We start from the raw sequence: 21,030 nt of genomic DNA, 5'->3' as shown, positions 1-21,030 counted from the left end.
CTGATTAATGCTTAATATAAAAGAATAAGTCTGAATTTAACAATATCGGCTAAGCATGGTGATTATGTTTTGGATATGTGTCCCCACACAAATCTCACGTCAAGTTGCAATTCTCAATGTTGGAGGAGAGGCCTCTTGAGAGGTGAGTGGATCACAGGGGCACACCTCCCCCTTGCTGTTCTCACGATGGTGAGTTCGTTCTCGCGAGATCTGGTTGTCTAGAAGTGTGTAGCACTCCCGCTTCTCTCTTTTCCTCCTGCTGGGGCTACGTAAGACATGCCTGCTTCCCCTTCACTCTCTACCATGACTCTAAGTTTCCTGAGGCCTCCCTAGCCATGCTTCACGTATAGCCTGTGGAACCGTGTACCAATTAAAACTCTTTTCTTCATAAATGACCCAGTCTTAGGTATTCCTTTATAGCAGTGCAAGAACAGACTAATACAAATGGCCTGAAAATACTACTACCAGCAGTAGGAGAGGAAAGAGCTGGCTGCAACCAGTAGGTTACAAAAACAGCAAGCACTCAACAATGTTTTTTAAGCTTTGGTAACTTTATACAAAGCAGACCTGGATTTGTGTTAACAACATAAATATTTACATCTTGAGTATCTTTTTGAGTATCTGATTCCATGGAGTATATTTTGTGGACGGTTTATAAAAATTAAAATGAACTTATTTGGGTTTCTCTCTAATGTATATCCATTAGCAATATGGATCTCTACACTTTTTTAAAAGACTAAAGTAAGGAATACAGAGGCCAAACTAAGAAGGCACCGTTAAGTAGCCTGGTATTCACCACCAGAGAAAAGAGGAGAAAGAGTGCTTAAAGAAAAGTAAAATCTTGGTTGGGCACGGTGGCTCATACCTGTAATCCCCGCACTTTGGGAGGCCAAGGCGGAGGATAACCTGAGGTCAGGAATTCAAGAAAAGTAAAATCTTAAATTTCACCTTTTGAGGAGTTGATCTACACTATCCAAATCTTAAGCAATGATAACTTTTTATATCAAGTTTTGTAGTTTTAGTTTTCCTATCAAAGAATCTTGTTACACTAAGCTAAAATTTATTCAAAACTTTTTAAACAATGGCCAAATCTATAATTTTCTAAAAATACAAAAAACAAATCCCATCAAATTATTCCTAGAGTGAAATTATTTCATTTCACTTTGAATCTACAATTCAAATCATTATCAATAATACATTCTTCACAACTCCTATTTGCTTAAGAACACATGTTCCTTTTAAAAGCAGTGATTACATCTAAAAAACTTTCCAGAAGAGCTAATACAGATAAGCTTACTGTGCCTAATAAAAACCAAAGAGTAAATCATTTATAAAGCCCTGGGAATCCCTTTAAAAGGAGATACATATTACACTACATAAAAGGTCATCACCATCAACAGACTGCTGATGGGTTCATTCTCATTTGTTCAACACATAGATTTGAGAATCTGTTATGTTTGAGGCATTACACTAATAAATAAAACTTAGTTCTCCCATACAAAAAGTTAAAGCTCTTGTATAAAATGACATCATGAACAAAAGGCAAATGCAAACTGGAAAATGTACCAGCAATAAGTAACAGTAAGTATCCCTAAAATCAAAAGCATGATCATTAAGAGGAGGGACTCACAGGCCTGGATTTGCTCCCCAGCTCCAACCCTTACTAGCTGTGTGACCTGGGGCAGGCTATCGAACATCTCTCTGGGTCAATCACAGTACCTGTACCAGAGTTATCATTAGGAGTAAATAAGTTAATACCTGTAAATAATTTAGAATAGTTATTGGCATCTAGTAAGGGTTCAATGAGAAACTTTGGTAAATTAAGAAAAAAAAATTAAAACCCAAAAGAAGTATCAACAAAGAATGATAAAAGGAAACTCACAAAAAACATGAGTAACAAACCCCCCAAAAAACATACTCGGTCTAATATTCAAGCAAATGTAAATGTAAATATTGAGTTATGTTTTGTCTATGGAATTGGCAAACATTTTAAAATATCTAGGATCCTAGGGTGTAGGAAAAATTCTGATGTGTAGCTGGTAGAAGCATAAACTGTACTTTAATAAGGTATTTGAAAATAATGTATCAAAAGGCTTTAAAATGTCCATATGCCTCACCTTAACAATTCCAACTTCTAGGAATTGAACCTAAGGCAATAAATAAAAAACAAACAAAAAAACGCCATAATAGTATCCACTTAAACATTGTTCATGAACTAATTAACAAAAATGGGGAACCGTCAAACAATAACTAATTCACAGAATACTGATTAGTCATTTAAAACAGCACTATAGAAGAATATTGATACTGGAGAATGTTTGAATTTTAAAAGCAGACTGAAGAGTGAGTAAAGGCCAAGATGGTGACTCACACCTGTAATCCCAGCACTTTGGGAGGTTAAGGTGGAAGAATCACTTGAGGCTGGTCTTCAGCAGTTCAAAACCAGCCTAGGGAACATAGCAAGACCACATCTCTACAGAAATAAAAATAAAGAAGTTAGCCAGGTGTGACAGCACATGCCTGTAGTCCTAGCTACTTGGGAGGCTGAGGCAGGAGGATAGCTTTAGCCCAGGAGTTCAAGGCTTGTGTTCAAGTGAGCCATGCCTATGCCACATGGCATTCCAGCTTAGGCAACACAGCAAGACTCTCTTAAAAAAAATCTGCGAAGCAAATTTCAACAAATTTTCTTGAGTTATATTGTTATTATCTGTTAAGTTTCATTGCTTTAGTTCTTCTTCAGAGCCTCCTGTTATTTGTATGTTGAAACTTCCTTGCCTGTCTTTAATAACTGTCGCTTTCTCTGGAATGCTTCATTTTTCTTCGTTTCTTCTTGGTTATTCATCTTTTTTTTTTTTTTTTTTTGAGGAGGAGTCTCGCTCTGTCGCCCAAGTTGGAGTGCAGTGGCGCTATCTCGGCTCACTGCAAGCTCTGCCTCCCAGGTTCATGCCATTGTCCTGCCTCAGCCTCCCAAGTAGCTGGGACTACAGGTGCCCACCACCACGCCTGGCTAATTTTTTTTTTTGTATTTTTAGTAGAGACGGGGTTTCACCATGTTAGCCAGGATGGTCTCGATCTCCTGACCTCGTGATCTGCCCGCCTTGGCCTCCCCAAAGTGCTGAGATTACAGGCGTGAGCCACTGCACCCAGCCAGTTATTCATCTTAAACAGTTTTTTGAGAAATTTTATATTGTGTTTTTCACTCTGTTTAGGCTTCATTTTTTAAATTATCTTTTACTTCTCTTTCCTGGGTTATCACCACTTTTCTAATTTTTCCTTATTCAGATTTACTTTAGTATTTGTATCATTGTGCTTTAGTATTTGTATCATTTTCTAAATTTCTCTGGGTTTATTTTGAAACCAGTTATAGTTTCATTTATTTTGTGGACATTTCTTTCTGGCATGCTTTCATCGTCTGCAGTAATAATATTCTGCTCCTTACGCTTTCCTCTTATAAAAACTCTGTGGGGATTTTGACTATAATCCCTGTCCACTGCTCGTTTTTATGTAAAATAAAAAACTTTGGGGAAACTGCAGTAGCTTTTCTGACTTCAATAAGAGTTCTCTTCCGTTTTCATGAAGGATCCCAAAATATAGACTCATGAATAAGATCTCCTGTGCTTTTATCTTCTCCCACTTTCATCTGACATTTTTTCCTTTGCCCTCATTGTCTCCATCTTGTTTAATGTGGATTCTATTCCCGGCAGTGTCTCCTTGGTGTAGGACTTTGACTGGGAATGGAGCTTAAACTGGTTTTGAGAGTTCATAGGGACCAGATGACTCTAACCCCCCTCTTCAGAACTTATTGTGTCCTCCAGGGAACTCAAATCTATCTCCAGTTCCAGCTGCTCTTCTCAAACATAATTTCCGCAAGTCTCTCGCTGCAGTGGGTCTTCTGTTGATTATCTTGCGGTTCTCCTATTCTCGGGTCCATCAGACACCCTCATGCCTCCTTCTGCACAAATGCTGATACCACACAGGTCTTGCTATCAAACACTCACTCTCACCTACTTACTTGTATGTGAGTCAGTGGGGATACTGTTCACCTAGTCTTGCAGATGCTGAATGTGACATTTTGGTTTTGCTGAGCTAGTTACTCTGTCTCTTCTAGAGGAAAATAGGAAAATTTTAAAACTATGTTCTGTTGTCATCTTCCTAGAACTTAGACATTCTTTCAAGGTACACTTAGTAAGTATACCTAAAATCCAAAATCATGAATATAAATGTATTTTCTTTTACCTGGGTCTTAAATAGACACACTAAGGTAAAAAATTCAATTTTACAATGTGGCTTACCTCAGATTTCCCATTTTTTCTATAAATATCAAATGCTCTTTCATATGACACATACATAATGTAATCATTATTAATTGTTTCCACTTAGAAACATAAATAAAACTATGAAACATAAAAAGAAATGGAAAATAATAAGGAACTCTTAAAACCACTTGAAGAAATGTATTAAAGCAAGCATTAATATACTTATTTTTAGGCATTAAAAATGCCACTAGGATGGCAAAAATTATTCTTTTTGCATTTGCTGAGCACTTCCTGTGTCCCAGAAATCCTGCCAGACAGTCACAGGGCACACAAAGAGGATAAGCCTTAACCCCTTGACCTTCAGGAACTATCGGACTAGCTGGACATAAAACTGGTAAACAACATGTGCAAATGCCATAAACGTATTAAACAAAAACCACTTGCTAGAAAGACAGACTCCAAACTATTAGGAAAAGGGCAGTGGCTGTCTCTTTTTACTTTATGCATTTCTAAAGCACTAATATTTCCTCCACCAAATATACAATACTACTTTATTTGTTCCAAAATAAGAGATTCTTCTTTTTGCCTGTTGAAGATTTATTTTAACTATAATACTCAATGCTGAGAAACATAAATTAAGAGACATTCTTGTAATGTACAGAGTGGTACATATTACCAAACAGCTTTCTGAAAAGTTGCATCAAGAGCCTGAAAAGTTTTCAAACATTATGACTCCTAGGAATCAATTACAAGAAAATAATTTTACAGCCAAATACTATACACAGGTATTAGTGCTTTAAAAAACAACTTAATGCCTAAAAATAAGAAATACCTAACTTAACTAGGAAATAAGCATACTGTAAAATAAATATCTAAAGTAATTATCTTCAAAAGCATTCTGAGTACCCTGGATATGCTCCAAGTTCAAAGTAACAGCAGATCACTATGGTTAGCTTTTGATGATGTAGGGCAACATTTATGATATGTTAGTCAATACGAGTATAAAATGGATCTTACCCAACCACATCATCCTGAATATTCAAAATGATCTCAATTAGTTAAAAAATGGTATGAAAAAAAAACTGGAAGGGAATGTGCCACACTGTAGAGGACACTAAAACTTGGGATATGTTTCCTTATACTTATCTATATATATTTACACATTTCAGAATTCTTTCAGTGATTCTGTATTATCTAATAAACAAGAAGTAAAAACATGAGTGCAAAAGCAAATCCACTATCTTTTTAACTTACTAGAAAAATAAATGTATTCAATCAGTAAGAAAAAAGTCAAACTGCTTGGGTTGAGACATGAACGAGAGCTAGAGAAGGAGACACAGACAAAGAAAAAGATCAGACACACACGACCACCAGAAGAACAATTCCAAGGGGAGGCAAACTGGCGACAGCTTCCTAAATATTACAATGTACATGCCCTTTCATTCTCCCAGTGTATCCCACATATGATGGGATTTTAAAAGTTGGGGTTTTGTAATTTACAGATCTGATTTCTAACTCTTGTATAATGCATACACCCCATTTGTGATCACTGGAAATAGGAAAATTTTGTCCTACAAAATTCACATTTTAAAATGAGTTAAGAGAATCTAAAATTAAAACTCTGCCACAAATGGTTTTAAGTACTTAAATTCATATATATGAGTGTATATATATATATATATAGTGTATGCATAAGAATTATGACATAGACAATATGAACAAATCAGCACATTTAAAAATAAATTTCCATGTTTATTCATCCTCAAAAAGTGATAGCTCTGTATGCTTTGGAACTATTCCACATTTAAAAGTGACTAGTATATCACTATTGTTTAAAAAATTTTAGTTGTTAAAGAAGTTCATTTCAACAAAACAAAGAATGGCAGCCACTTCTATTTCCAACATGATTTTCCCAAATCATGGTCCACAGGATGTTATTAATAGGTATAAATCAAAAATAAAAGGGAGGGGAGGTCCCTTAATCAAATAAACTGAAGAAATGCTGGTTTACACAGGTTTCTTTATATAAAAGTCTTTATGTTCATATACGTGGTAATCTCTGAGGCAGTACTTTTTCCAAATCTAATCTCAGAAGTGATTCTACACCTTAAACTGAATTTGGTTACTTGTGATTCAAAAGGGCAAAGAGCCGTTGCTAGGTTCCCCAAATGATGTTGTTAGGGTAGAATGGTGTTACTCATTACTAACAGGACTGAATGGGGAAGGAGGAGGGAATATGCGGGAGAGGCATCCAGGAAGCAGTTACCTGAGTGTGGAGCTCAGAAGAGAAGAATGGGATGCAGAGATTTTGGTAACCTCTGCCTACAGGTAAAGTCATTACTGTCAATGTCATTACCCAGACAGTGCTCTCTACTTTCTCTCTGCATGCCTTGAATTCAATAGCTGAGTCTTAAAACTTTATCAAAAACCTCCACTGCCTCATTTATTTGTTATCCATAAGCTCAGGGATCCTTGTAAGCAGAGCACCTATAATAGTACCTGGTACAAAGCAAATGCTCACCAAATAAATGTTTGTTAACAAATCATTTGTTAAATCCAAATGTACCTCATTCATGTTCTAAATGTATTTTAAAACATGCAAAAAGATTCCCAAATTAAGTAAGTACAGGAACACCTAAAGACACATGAACTAAATACATCAAAGTCTGACTTTGGCCTAGTGTTCAGTGAAACTTTTTTTTCTCTCCTCCCACCAGCTTTATTGAGTTATAACTGGAAAATAAAAATTGTATATATATTAAGGTGTACAACATGATGTTTTGATACACATATACAAAATGAAATGATCACCATAATCAAGCCAATTAACATATCCATCACCTCACAAAGTTACTCTGAAAACCTACTCTTAAGTGTTTACTTCTGAAAGGCCCATCAGCCAAGGCCTACTTCAGTGTCCTTTCCAGCATCCCTGAACCTGTGCCTCATCAAGGAAAAGGTGAGAGTAAGTTACCACATCTAACCAACATAACAAAGCCAGTACCATGAACAATGCCAGAGGGTAAAAACAAGGCTCGGAGAAAGCAGACCACTTGCTTTCAAATGTGAGTAAGCATTCTCTAGAAACAACTTTCGGTGAACATCTACTCATGAGTTTTAATGTGTTGAAATTCTATCAGTCGAATAAATGTGTGCATAGTAATACAAGACCAAACTGCTACATTAATTAATGATGATTCTGAAAGCTGTTAATTTTATGTTCAAAAACAATTATTAACTTTCAAACTATTAAAAAGGGAATACACCAACAGCTAATATATTTATTAGACAGCTAGATCTTCTTTCCTGGGTTTTTTCCTCTGTAAGCCAATAAATGCTGATAATTTTTAAAGAATACAAGGCTGAATAAGAGATTGGATTTTATAATAAATCTAATCTGTAGAATTTTCTTGTGTTCTAGCATTCATAAAATTAACTAGATAACTATAAACTGTATTTACTCATTAGTTATTTCATTCCATTGAGACCATAAGCCTTTCAAGAAAAAGAGCTATTTGGAAACCCTCCATGTCTTGTGAGGATAAATAGAAACTGCAACTCCAAAATTTCATGAGAGAAAACCTCCAAAATCAGTAATATTCATAGATAAATCTATGAGATACCCCAAAAATACTTTGTTCCTCTACTGACCTCAGTCGAAAGTGAGCATCTACTTGGTATAGCCAATGTGCAGTATAGCGCCCAAGGAGCAATCCAGGAGCTGACAATGCTGAGAAATAGTTCCTGCACCAAAAGGTCAAACTTATAAAATCTGACAACAAAAAAATGTGCATAAAATTCTAAAAATGTTTCTGTAAATATGCCTATTTGTTTTTCTATGATGGTGATATTCAGCTTCAGCATCACGTTGCTTTTAACAATCAGCGAGCAACTCAGCCAGAATGTGCACCTGGCATACCTCTGATATGTACAGGCAAACATACATGTGCAAGCCTGTGTGCATGCATGATAGATGCGTAACAGAGATGATTGCTCAATCACCTTTGACGTAAACAAGAATTAACATCGGTCTTAAAATGGTGACTTCTACATGAACATAAAGTATTATATAATCTCTAATTTAATTTATAAATATATTCAAGCACATTTCTTCATACAAAATGGTACACCAAAACATTTTTTTAAAATCTTAAAATCATAAAATGATTATTTTTCCCCTAGACAAAACCCAGATCGCCAAAAATAAAAACCAATCACAAAAACTACACCAATGATATAATTAGGCATCTGTTAGGTATCAATTCAAAATTTATATAAATATTTCTTTTCCAGTTAGCAATCACATTTTCAAACAGTTTATAAATATAATCAGATAAGACTCTCTGACAGAGTTTCAAATGTTAAGTCACTTAGTTCAACAAAATGCCTTATAATATGTCTAATTTAAGAACATTTAAGTTCAAAAGTTATTAACACTTTATACATTAGCTGCACTACATTTTCAGGAATTTGAACATAGCCACGTATGGAATAGCCTCCAGTTTCCCATGTAAAAGATCACCTCAATTAATTATAGAGCAATCAAAAAATATTCTTTCAAAAATGCCTTCACACTGCTTCTTCTGTATAAAAATACAAATGACAAAAGGATAAGAGGGGGAGGGTGGGAAGGAAGGAAATGGGAGGCAGGGATATTGGGAACAAGGAAAAAATAAACGAAATCCCAGAGCATATCTTTTTAAGAAACCATATGTATGGGTATAATATCCTTAATTTGTCAGTCTTTTTGATGATATCCTACTAACATCTACTCCCATAAAAGATTTGCCATATTCTAATAGAGTTCTGGGGGAGACATGCATTCAACCATAAAGGTGACTGTGTTATTTACATTAACAGAATTATTCCAATTCCCACCAAAATATTAGCTCTTGAAAAGCCTAAATGCTAGCAATTACTATGCTGTATTTGTAATAACACCACTATAAATCACTGATTATCAATCTGAGTTCAAAAGTAAGTTTAACAAATAGCCCAACTACCTTTGCATTTACTGATCTACAATTCCCCCCACTAACTGCTATTTATCAGAAAGCTCCCCCATTCAAAATAGACCATCGATTCCCACATTCTCTTAGCCAGAGTTTTACTGTATTTCAAAACTTGAGTCACCTGTATGCATCGTCTTCTTTCAAGTCTCATATCATCCTGATGGGGTGGGGGAAGGGAGGGAAGAGTCCAGCGGCAAAACTATAACACTGTGTGAAGAAAAACAGATTATGATAAGAGATAATGATGCAAGACAATTACCCCAATTGAGGAATATCTAACATAACTACAATCCCAAAACATACAGAATAAAATTACTTCAAATTTGCAAAATTCATTTTCTAACATTTAAACTTACTTAAAATAAATTTTCCTTAGTCTTCGATAATCAAAATCAACTATATATAAAATATATTCAATTGTCAGAGAAAAGAAAAACAGTTTCAAAATGTGCCGACTACCACGGAAAATTTCAGGTATTTTCTAGGTATCAAATAAACCTGAATATTCCACTATTTAATTTATCTGGGGAAAAAACTCCACATTTTGTAATTTTCATCAGTTCACAAATCAAGATGAACACAAATTCACTTTCATAGTAGTTTACTATTAAGACAGAGGTAATGAAAGTTACTTTATAAGAAAGACAACATGTCAATCTACCAATGTTATTTGTAAATTAAGTTCTGAGACATTTCTCACAACTGCTCCCCTAAGTCCACAAGCCCTCTTGCTCTCCAAGTGGTTTCTCTTATTTTATTGTAATTCTTTTACAGTACTTCCTACTTATTGCTTCCACTGATAACTCATGGTTGACCACCAGAAAAATTTATAATGACTTACAGGAAAATGAAAGTAATCTCAGTGTTGTCAACTGATAATCAGCAGAAGAGGTAAAGACAAGTACAGGTTAAAATCTAACTTCTAAAGGAGTTGAGTGAAAAATTTATGTTTTAAATTGATACTGTGGAATTTAATTCAAGGAATATTTTAAATAGAACAATGTTAGATATGTTGGCCAAGTTCCTATGCCAGCCTCACGAAAACTACTGACTCCAAGAGATGTTCCTGGTCAAGGGCACTGGGGCCGCTGCAGAAGAAATACCAAAACTTCTTCAATTCTACATCCTCCAGACAAATTCTAAAATAAGCTGTTTTCCTTTGTTAGCACCCTCTCAATTCCCAATGCTTCCAATTCCTAAATTTCACATGATGTCATCCCAATCATCCTGCTTAATAATCTTTTTCCCTAAGTTGTTTTACACTCCTAAATTACTATACAAAGCTCCTATTGCCTCAGTATAGTTCATTTCAGGTAAGCGAAAGAAGGAAACCAACTGGACTAAAATAATCCACACTAAGATTTGCAATTTCCAGCAACCATTATAGTTTGCCCAAATAAATCTCTTATTGGTAGAATTCCAAGTGGTGCTACAAGTGGGTCATAATATAGATTTGAGTCTATACTTATTGCCTCAAAATATTTCTGCTTTTCATTTATTTCTCCTTATACTTTTGAACTCCCAGGTTCTTTAAAAGCTCCAACTTTGTACTCCAAATAGCAGCAATACTAAACACTTCACTGGAAAAGAACCTCAGAGACAATATGAGTTATTTTTAAATTAGGAATTGTGTCTGAAATCTTTGCCTATATTCCAGATGCCATTCCTGAAGAACTACCATTCCAATTCAAATGCCTGTTACGGTAGTACATTAAACACTAGACCTACAACCAGCTGGTATCATATTGTGGGGGGTGTATGACTAGACGGATGAATGAACACTAGAGTGCTGCATCAGAATACCTTTATTTGTAAAAATTACTGAATCAAGATTATCTTTACTCAAAGAACATCATTTTCTAATAACTTTTCCCCTAAAATGGTCAGTCTTTAAAATTATGACATGAACTATGGGGAAAGAAAATATAAATTCAATCTCTAGCCATGAACTATATAATCAAATCCTTTAGGCTCTCAACATCATATTCTTCACCCAGAAAATGTTACGATGCTACTTACACCTCGCCAATTTCGATAGAAGTAGATATTACTGACACAAAAGTTCTTTATAAGAAAGTAGAATCAATTATCAATAGTATTCTTTATTAAAAATTGTTAGAGATTAAATTATTTCATTACTATTTTAAAAATTTAAAGGTAAGAAATACACATCAGAATTTCTGATACCTTTTTGAAACATTATCCATTAATCATTACTCATTTGAAAGGCCACCTAAAGTATCTCTTATGAGTTACATAATTTTCTGCTGACTTATATAGCAACCAAACCATCATATGCTAAGTAACAAGAAACTCCAGAAATCTTGACCTTGGATTACTTTAAATAAGGACTCTAGTGATTATTCCATATATCCTTCCTTCAGGCTAGTTACTTTTCAAAAACAAAAATGTTAATACGAGGTCAGAGTTTTTATATGACAATAAGCAGATAATTCCACACACCAAATGTGCTTTGCAGATAAGCTACAGATATGATTTTCTTAAAGAAGCTTAAAAATCTAGACAGTCATATTTTCATTTTTTTGAGAAAAATATAGAGTATATTTTTCATCATTTGCCCCACAAATGGAGCCATTCACAAACTATGGAGTAACAATCAAATGCTAATGACAAACATCTCTCTTTACCACAGGAACCTCTCATGATCCTCAAATCTTTTACAGTTATGTTCTAGCTCAGTTTGCCAAAGGCAACGTGATGGTCTACGAACAATCCAGGAACTGAGCTTACATGGTTTTTTGAAGTTAAACTTACAAACCATTTTTTTAGTTGTCTTAAAATCACTGCATAAAATTAATCTACAGCATATCTTCAGGGACAGGACAATTTCCACAGGCTGTTAAACACATGGTATACTCAGGGAGGTACTGAGCTTAGTCTCTTGGTGTCTGTATCCCACAGGCAGGGGTGGGGGAGAAATCAAGTCACCTAATTAAAAGCACTGATACACTAAGATTTGTAAAAAAAAAAAAAAAAAAAAACAGAAAATAAAAATAAAAAATACAAGGCCGGGAGCAGTGGCTCACACCTGTAATCCCAGCACTTTGGGAGGCCGAGGTGGGCATATCACCTGAGGTTGGGAGTTCAAGACCAGCCTAATCAACATGGAGAAACCCCATCTCCACTAAAAATACAAAAAAAATTAGCTGGGCGTGGTGGCGCATCCCTGTAATCCCAGCTATTCGGGAGGCTGAGGCAGGAGAACTGCTTGAACTCAGGAGGCAGAGGCTGCAGTGAACCGAGATCGTACCATTGCACTCCAGCCTGGGCAACAAGAGGGAAATTCTGTCTCCAAAATATATATATATATACACACACACACACACACACACTAATAAACAGAGATCCAGAATGTAAGACTGGGACTGAAATGAATGCATCAGCATGACAGGCAAGTTCAGATTAACCCAGGAACTAATAAACTAAATGGCAGGTGCAATATGTTCTCTAATGTGACAATGTTTTGTCATGACACCAAACTAAAAATTATATCTAATTTCAAAATAACTAAAGTAGTATGAAGTATTACAAGTAGCAGATGAAGAAAATCAGTATGATACAAGGAGCTTCAAAAGTACTAGTTAAGTACTACCTCATTTCTTAAGCTGGAAGAAAATACCAAGTTGTTTTTTATTAATTCATTTTCTATGTTATATAAATGCTCACATATTTCACAATTTACAAAGTTTAGCCCATATGAAAAGATAAAATACAGTGCACACTGTGATCTAAAAAGATAGCTCAGAAGATGCCCATTAAAAATAAGCAACAGAAAAGCTACAAAATAGAAATCAAGAAAAACTAGATCTAAAATTAGATTCCATAAATTAAACTTATGTCATTATCTAAAATTTATACACTGTTAACTAACATTCTCTTATAAACTTTGGCTCATTTACACTAACGAATTAAGTGACAGAAGAAAGTACTTTTTCCATATAGCAATTTTAGAAATAATTTCCTAGAATTATAATAGCAAAGGAGTCAAACAAAGGGAAAATAGAAGTATCACAGTTTTGATGCCTAACACACAAGAAAAAAAATCTCTTATTTCCAATAAGATGATCAAGCAGCATTACAGAGAAAAAGCAATTATATAGGAGGATTTCAAGTGAAATCCTAAAAACCCAGAACATTTATCACTCCCCTCAAAACCCTAGAAAACAGTCACAGTCTTTTTAAAAAAAAAAAAAAAAAAAAAAAAGGCCAAAACACAAGACTTCATAAAGAATATAATATTGCACCAAAATGGTTAGTAAAACTACAGGGAAATGAACATTTGTGGAACACTTACTATCTATGCACCAACCACTCGGCGAAGGCATTTTATAGACGTTGACACATTTGACCTCCTAACAGCCCTACAAGTAGGTAGTGTTACTTCCATTTCATCAACAGGGAAAGCAAGGGTCAGAAGGATTAACTGGCCTAAGGTCACAGTTTGTGAACTATGGTCCCACATTAAAGTTCACTATGCCAAGATGCCACTCATTAAGAATCACTGAAATAGTTGTGAGAAAATACAGAGATGCAAGAACCCCCAAGTGTCTAAGTCTGATTTTAGCCCCATATGCACTACTCTGCATCAACCACCCTAAACACGAAAAAACAAGAGCTCATTAGCAGTAATTACTTGAAAAAGGCATTTAATTTAGAACAGAATACTAAATTTCCCCAAAAGTTCATCTGGTAGAAAAATTTTGATTCCAGCATTTAACAGATTGCTATATTTTCCCTTTACCAAAAACATTTTAGGCCGGGCACAGTAGCTCATGCCTGTAATCCCAGAACTTTGGGAGGCAGAGGGAGGTAGATCGCTTGAGCCCAGGAGTTGGAGACCAGCCTGGGCAACATGGCAAAACCCCATCTCTACCCCAAAAAATAAAAAACTTGGTTGGGTGTGGTGGTGCAGCCTGTAGTCCCAGCTAATAAGGAGGCTAACATGGGAGGATCACCCGATTCCAGGAAGTCAAGGCTGCAGTGAGCCCTGATCATGCCACGGCACTCCAGCCTGGGCAACAGAGTGAGATCCTGTCTCAAAAAGAAAAAAAAACATATATATATTAAAGGAGACAAACTGAAAAGAAGGTAAAAACCAACAGCAGATGAGTTAATTTTGCATTAAAACCTTGGTCAAGGTCAAAGAATATGTGGGATTATAAACATGGGTGCTGGATTATACTACTCCAATGGCATTTTGGAAGTGGAATAGCTGAAATTTGTGTTAAAGAGGCTAGAAGCATGTGCTTTCTCATGCAATTATGTGAAAAGAACTAGGGAGAAGGTTTAAGAACTAAAAGCTGAGCAGATCAAATGAGTTTTGCCCCAAATTTTGGCTATCTCGACCATCGACTCAGTATCTCTGAGACCACATCTGGGCCTGAAAGACAAAATCAGGCACTGAGTATTTGGACACACCAACAAATAGAGGAAAACAGGAGGGAAACGCCTCATATACACATTACCTGCAACAATACATAATGCAGTAACACATCATTTCTAAAACTGAAGGGGAGAAACACAAGTTTCTGGGGGTAAGTTATCATCAGTAAGTGTAAAGTAATAGTACTGGTACCCTGTTACTAATTCAAAATATGTAAACTACCACTGATATTCTATTTTGCTTGCTGTCCTACATTTACAATGATTTGCACAGGTTTGTATGACCTTCAAGTCTATCAACTGTTTATCTATTCTCTTGTGAATAGATAATTCTCAAAAATGAGTTCTCAGACCACAGAGCTTTTCGGGAACCTAACTGCCACTACTAGAAAGTGACTGCTCTATCAAGTAGACACTAGAAAGTACCCCCATCACATGCAGACCTAGGTTCCAAAGGCTCATTTCTAAGACAGTTGGTTTAAAGTCTACATTAAGAACTACTTTAGTATGTAGTAAGTAAAGCCAACTTTTATAAAACGGGCTTGTTCCAGGCCCAGAAGACCTCAGTGAACTGAGCTCGAAAGTCCCAGTTATGTTTCACTGCATGAGATGACTTATCTTTAATGGGCACTGGTATAAATTTTCTACTTTAAACCACTAAACCCCATAATTACAAAAAGTAAGTACCACTATCATTCCCATTGTCCAGGTGAGAAAACTAAGGCACAGAGAGGTGAAGTGAAACCATCCCAAGTCACACGCGACTAATGGAGGAGAGATATTCAAATCTGACTAACTAAGCCACTGCTTTTGGCCATATTAAACTGAATCTACCATTTCCCCTACTCAAAAAGGGAGCAAACAGCAGGAAAAAACAGGGAAAAAATCCACTTCTCCTTTCTGTATTCTCAGTCTTGGTTAACGGGTGTCACCATCAGCCCAATCTCCCAAGAGCAAAAACTGTATTACCTTTGCACCAACCTAATAAAATTTCACCACCCAAAATTTGGTGTTGGAATCTCTGCTCCTTAAAAATATGTATATATACATATATATCTTTATATCAACAATTTATATTTGCATCATCATTTTACCAGGTGCACAGTACTCCACTGCAAGGATGTAAATGCATTTTAAGCAAACACCTATTGAGGGTATGTGGCTTGTTTCTAATTTTCACTAGCATGAATTTGAATCTTAGAGCCTGCTTCTTCCCCTCTGCTGACAGGAACTAAGAGCAAAGCGGTGTGAAGAAAACACCAAGAGCCATGAAGACAAGTCCTTTAACTGCTATGCTTAAGGATGTTCTTTTCTGTCACCTACACAAAATGTACTCAAACTTTCTATTATTCAAATCAATTCTAGATCTTAAGAGGAACTTAAAAGAGGTGGCCCAATGACCCTCTAGGTGCTCTGGAAATCAAAGCTGAGATCCAGCGCTTAGTGCTATCTACTGTAACGTTTCCCTCACTAACCTGAACATCTAAGGTAATCTCATTTATGTATATATGCCCTAACAAAGCAGTATCTATCAGACAGAAGACATTTAGAAAGAATATGTTGATCAGTAACCTGCAAACCCTTCTCATAACTAGCTTATAAGAAATGCACTGGAAAACTGCCTTGCTCTCTCTCCCTTCCGACAGCACCAACTTTTCCACACAGGATGTTCTATAATACAATATATACACACATATATAATTTATATATAAAATGTTAATATATAATTGATTTGCATGAGTGCATGCATACATATACTTAGTTGGTTATATGTACTTTTATACATATGTAATTATATATCATTTTATAAATCATTGCCTTTACATAATCCTTGCATCTCAGAAACACAGAAAAATAACAAGGCCCAGAAATAATCAAAAACACACACTGCATGAATAGCTTACATTTTCTTCCAATGAGTCTATTACTAAAAGTAGTAAAGTGAGTTCAGTTTTACTTACTTTCCCTCCCACACTTTTGTGGAGTTTACAGACAAATGCCACCCCCTTAAAAACTCTTAAAATGTATGTTCTTGTATTTCACAACACTAGCTATCCTCCAAATAATCCATGTCTCTTTCACATTTAGCCCTAACCTCAGATGTGACCTCTGGTTCTATCCCCTGACCCCTTCACTAATTTCGCTATACATCTTTCCCTGCAAAAGAAGTATTTTCAATGGTTTACTCCAAACTAATACTTCAAACTCTCTTCTCCACTCAAACTTCTCACTCAATATCTAGTCTAACAAGCTGCTGGGTGGCTGCCTACAGTGCCACATCCCTGCCTCCATTTTCTGTGCCTACAAGTCCTCATCACATTCCTGCACCACGTTACCCACTTGAACTTCCCATCTCTATTCCCTCACCACCATTCTTTCAGTAATTTCATTAGAAGCTGCTGACTTTATCTATTCTAAATGGTCTTACTAAATCCTATCCATTTTCGAAGTGCCTCATGCCTTTCCATTCCTCTCCATGCTCACTTTAGTCACTTGAACCAAGTCCTTAATTCACCTTAAGTATTACAAATGCCTCCTAGAATTAACTATCTCCTAGGCCTGATGACTATGTAAGAAACTCTAGGGCAGGTTCCCTAAACTACATCAGACTCTACTCCCAAAAATCCTGATTCAGGAAGCCTGGACAAGGACCTAAGAATATGTGTTTTGTTTTAACAAGATGTTACAGATGAATCCTGGACCCAGCGAAGTTTGGGAACTACTGTGCTTAAAAAGCTGTATCCACTGCCCTAATTTATTTTGCATAAAGCTGCTACACATACTTTTCTGAGACACAGAACTTGCAACCTGGATTTAACCCCTCAATAATTTAGAAACATATGATCTTATCTTATTCCTCTGAGCTCACAGTTCAATGTGACATTCCATAAAGTGCATTTAAGCCCCTTCTGCGTTAGTGTTTATTTCTACCTGAAATTTGCCCCTTCTTGCCTATCCATTTTCAAGATCGCCTCAATTTGCCTACATCCAGTTTAAAGTCACTCCAGCCTCTCCTCTTAACTTGCATTTATCTCCTGCTATATTCTGTTAATTATTTATGTTATATACTCACTCCAGTGGTATTATCTACTACTTGGTGAAAAGTACCACTAGATCTCGTATTTCTGTATTGCAGTACATGTTCAATAAACAGATTGGCACAGCAGAATACAATGAAAATACTGCTTCATGTAGAAAAAGTGGGTTGTAAAGCAATATGCAGATAACATGATTGTATTTGTTTTTCAAAAAGAGAATAGTAGTTATGTACAGGAAAAAAACTGGTGGATTATACACAAAATGTAAATAGTAGTTATCTCAGAAGAGAGAAACTGCAGGGAATTGTCGTTCTTATCTGTATTCTCTAAATTTTCTAAAATGAATGTGTATTTTGTGATGAAATTAAAACTTAAACCTTAAAATTGTTACCCTGGAATTTTCTCAACCAATAGACATTCTATAAAAATGACTGGCACACTACCATGTCAGTAGTCACACTGTCACAATCCTAATACAGATGACATTTGTTAATGTCAACATTTCTACACCTGTACTTCAAATTCCATTGGCCTCACTAAACTGAATATACAATTTCTGGGACTTCATTCAGACTTGCCAAATCAATTATACATGAGCATGCTATTACTCTACCTGCATTACAGGTGGGGTTTTCTTTGTTTTCTTGTTTTGGTTTGTCCTTTTCAGTCAAAACTACAAACCTTCATGTAGTATAACTGTATTTTTTGGTGGGGGGGGGCTGGGGGGGAGACAGAGTCTCACTATGTCACTCAGGCTGGAGAGCAACGGCATGATCTCAGCTCACTGCAACCTCCGCCTCCCGGGTTCAAGCAATTCTCCTGCCTCAGCCGCCTGAGTAGCTGGGATTATATGCACACACCATCACGCCTGGCTAATTTTTTGTATTTTTAGTAGAGATAGGGTTTCACCATGTTGGCCAGCTGGTCTCGAACTCCTGACCTCATGATCTACCCACCTCAGCCTCCCAAAATGCTGGGATTACAGGTGTGAGCCACCACGCCTGGCCTTTTCTTTTTTCTTTTTTTAAAGACAGAATCTCACTCTGTCGCCCAGGCTGGAGTGCAGTGGCACAATCTCAGCTCGCTAAAACCTCCGCCTCCCAGGCTCAAGCAATTCTCATGCCTCGGCATCCCTAGTAACTGGGATTACAAGTGGGCGCCACCACGCCAAGATAATTTTTTCTATTTTTAGTAGAGACAGAGTTTCACTGTGATAGGTTGGTCCCGAACTCCTGTCCTCAAGTGATCTGCCTACCGTGACCTCCTAGAGTGCTGAGATTACAGGCGTGAGCCACAGTGCCCAGCCAACTGTCTTCTATTTTCTGTGTAAGTCCAGGAGACATGCAATAGGTGAGAAAAATTAACATCAAAATGAGCCGAGTATGGTGGCACTTACCTGTAATCCCAGCTACTAGGGAGGCTGAAGTGGGAAGACTGCTTAAGCCCAGGAATCTGAGGCTGTAGAGACCACCTATGATCGTGCCACTGCACTTCAGCCTGGGTGACAAAGTGAAAGTGTCTCTAAATAAATAAATAAATCTTGGGAATAAAGTTCTAGAAATACCTGTAAGACACCATCTTAACCCCTCCTCTCCTTAAGGAGAATAAAATCCTAAATATAATGAAAACTCACCCATTTCAAAGAATTGTCATGATAAACTACTTCAATAGCTTCCAATCCCTAGTCATAAATTATCTCCTAAATTCCTCTATACCAACTTAAGTTCACACTTTTTTGCTACATTCTGAAGAAACAGAAAATACCTATACACAGCCTACAAAACACTCTTCATATGCATAAAGACTTATTCCTCAGCTTCTTCTCCAACTGAACAGCAAGACTTTCCATCTCTCTTCTCAAATCTTAACAAACCTCAGTAAATTTTTCTTGCTCAAATCTCATGCTTTCTCAATTTATGATCTCCACAGCTGTACAAAGTCTATTTAAGCATGAGTCCTGGCAAATGTCATTGTTCCTATAGCCTTCAAAATAGTTTTTATGTCTGTAGCACAGATTCATGTTCCTTTTGTAGGCCATTCTGCTTCATGTTCAATCTCTAATTTTAGAAATCCATTTCATAACAGAATATACAAAATGTATATACAAAAGTTTATCATTAAAAATTAAATGTTATAAATAATAAATGTTCAACAGGTAACACAGATATGATGTTGTGTGATCACTTGAATTCTTCTGAAAGCTTCACTACATGAGGGGGGAAGTTATACCATTATATTAGAAAGGACTCAAAGCCTTTCCCCAAAGCACAGTTTTAGAAGAGTAAAATAAATACACAGAAAACACTCAAAGAAAGCATTTAAGATTATTCATAATGAATGTCTTTGGCTAATAAAATTCTGAGTAATTACTAATTTATTATACTTCTCAATGTATCGCAATTTTTATAAATATATACATCTTTTATGAGGAAAAAAATGTCCAAGAAATTCAGCTTCCATCTTAACATTAAAAAGTCCCTTTCATGAACTGTAACTAGGGGCCACAATGAGTAACCACTAAGTACTTCCAATTTTTTAAACTCCAACAGAGTTAAAAAGTTCATGACAATGGACAAATATATTTGTTTTTAAAAATCAGTTAATATCCTGCTAGCTATCACCATCCAAAAATAAGACCCAAAAAAGTGCTTAGCGTTGCTTAATCTGGTATTTGAGGCCCTAAGGCACCAGTGATGCTCTGGAGCCAGCCTGCCCCAGCTGAACTCCTGGCTCCATCACTTATTGTACCCACAGAATGGCTGTATTATCAAAGATGTGGCACCTGTAAACCATTTAAAACAGTGCACAGTAAGTGATCAATACACGACTGCTTCTTTTTACTGTTATATTTTAAATTACTATTACCTCCACCTTTTCATTCCATCTCCTAGTACACATCTACACTCCAGCCACATGAACAAAGTCCTACTACCCAAATACCACTCTTTTGCTAAGGCTACTCCATGGGTCTTCTTTATCCACCTCTGCCCATAAATGCCATGTCCAAACCCAATGCCAGTGCTGTCTCCCCCAGAGCTTCCCACCACACACCTATAGACATGACCCTGGCACAGGAGTATTTATGCCACCATTACCACCCTAACCCCACTCTGCCTTGAACTGCAGGTAACTGCATGCATGTCAGCCTCTAGCCCCTGAAGTGGAAAAAGCCCTGTTCACCTCACCCTCCAGAAGGCTAATAGTCTCAACTACAGCTGACTGTCAACACAGGAGTAAAAGAAAAATCATAACCATCAAACCAACTCATCTCCTAAAACATCTACTTCGGGTTGCTTTACTGAAACAAATGTGAGTTAAAAT

At 36.3% G+C, this 21,030-nt stretch overlaps 1 protein-coding gene across 2 annotated transcripts in view; it reads right to left on the bottom strand.

The window, feature by feature from the left end:
- Nucleotides 1–21,030, bottom strand: part of DYRK1A (dual specificity tyrosine phosphorylation regulated kinase 1A) — a 148,970-nt gene that overhangs the window by 85,099 nt on the left and 42,841 nt on the right. The window contains exon 1 of one of the 2 annotated variants that reach the window (XM_054468283.2): nucleotides 7,908–8,000. The exons of the other annotated variant lie outside the window; for it this stretch is intronic. The gene's annotated coding sequence lies outside the window, so the exon portion shown is untranslated. Of the gene's footprint in view, nucleotides 1–7,907; nucleotides 8,001–21,030 lie in introns of those variants that run through there. 2 annotated transcript variants of the gene reach the window in all.

Source organism: Pongo pygmaeus, chromosome 22 (assembly GCF_028885625.2).
Source record: "Pongo pygmaeus isolate AG05252 chromosome 22, NHGRI_mPonPyg2-v2.0_pri, whole genome shotgun sequence".
In the NCBI taxonomy this organism is placed as follows: Eukaryota; Metazoa; Chordata; class Mammalia; order Primates; family Hominidae; genus Pongo; species Pongo pygmaeus.
The sequence above is the reverse complement of the archived record's forward strand: the minus strand, read 5'-3'. Positions and strand labels throughout refer to the sequence as shown.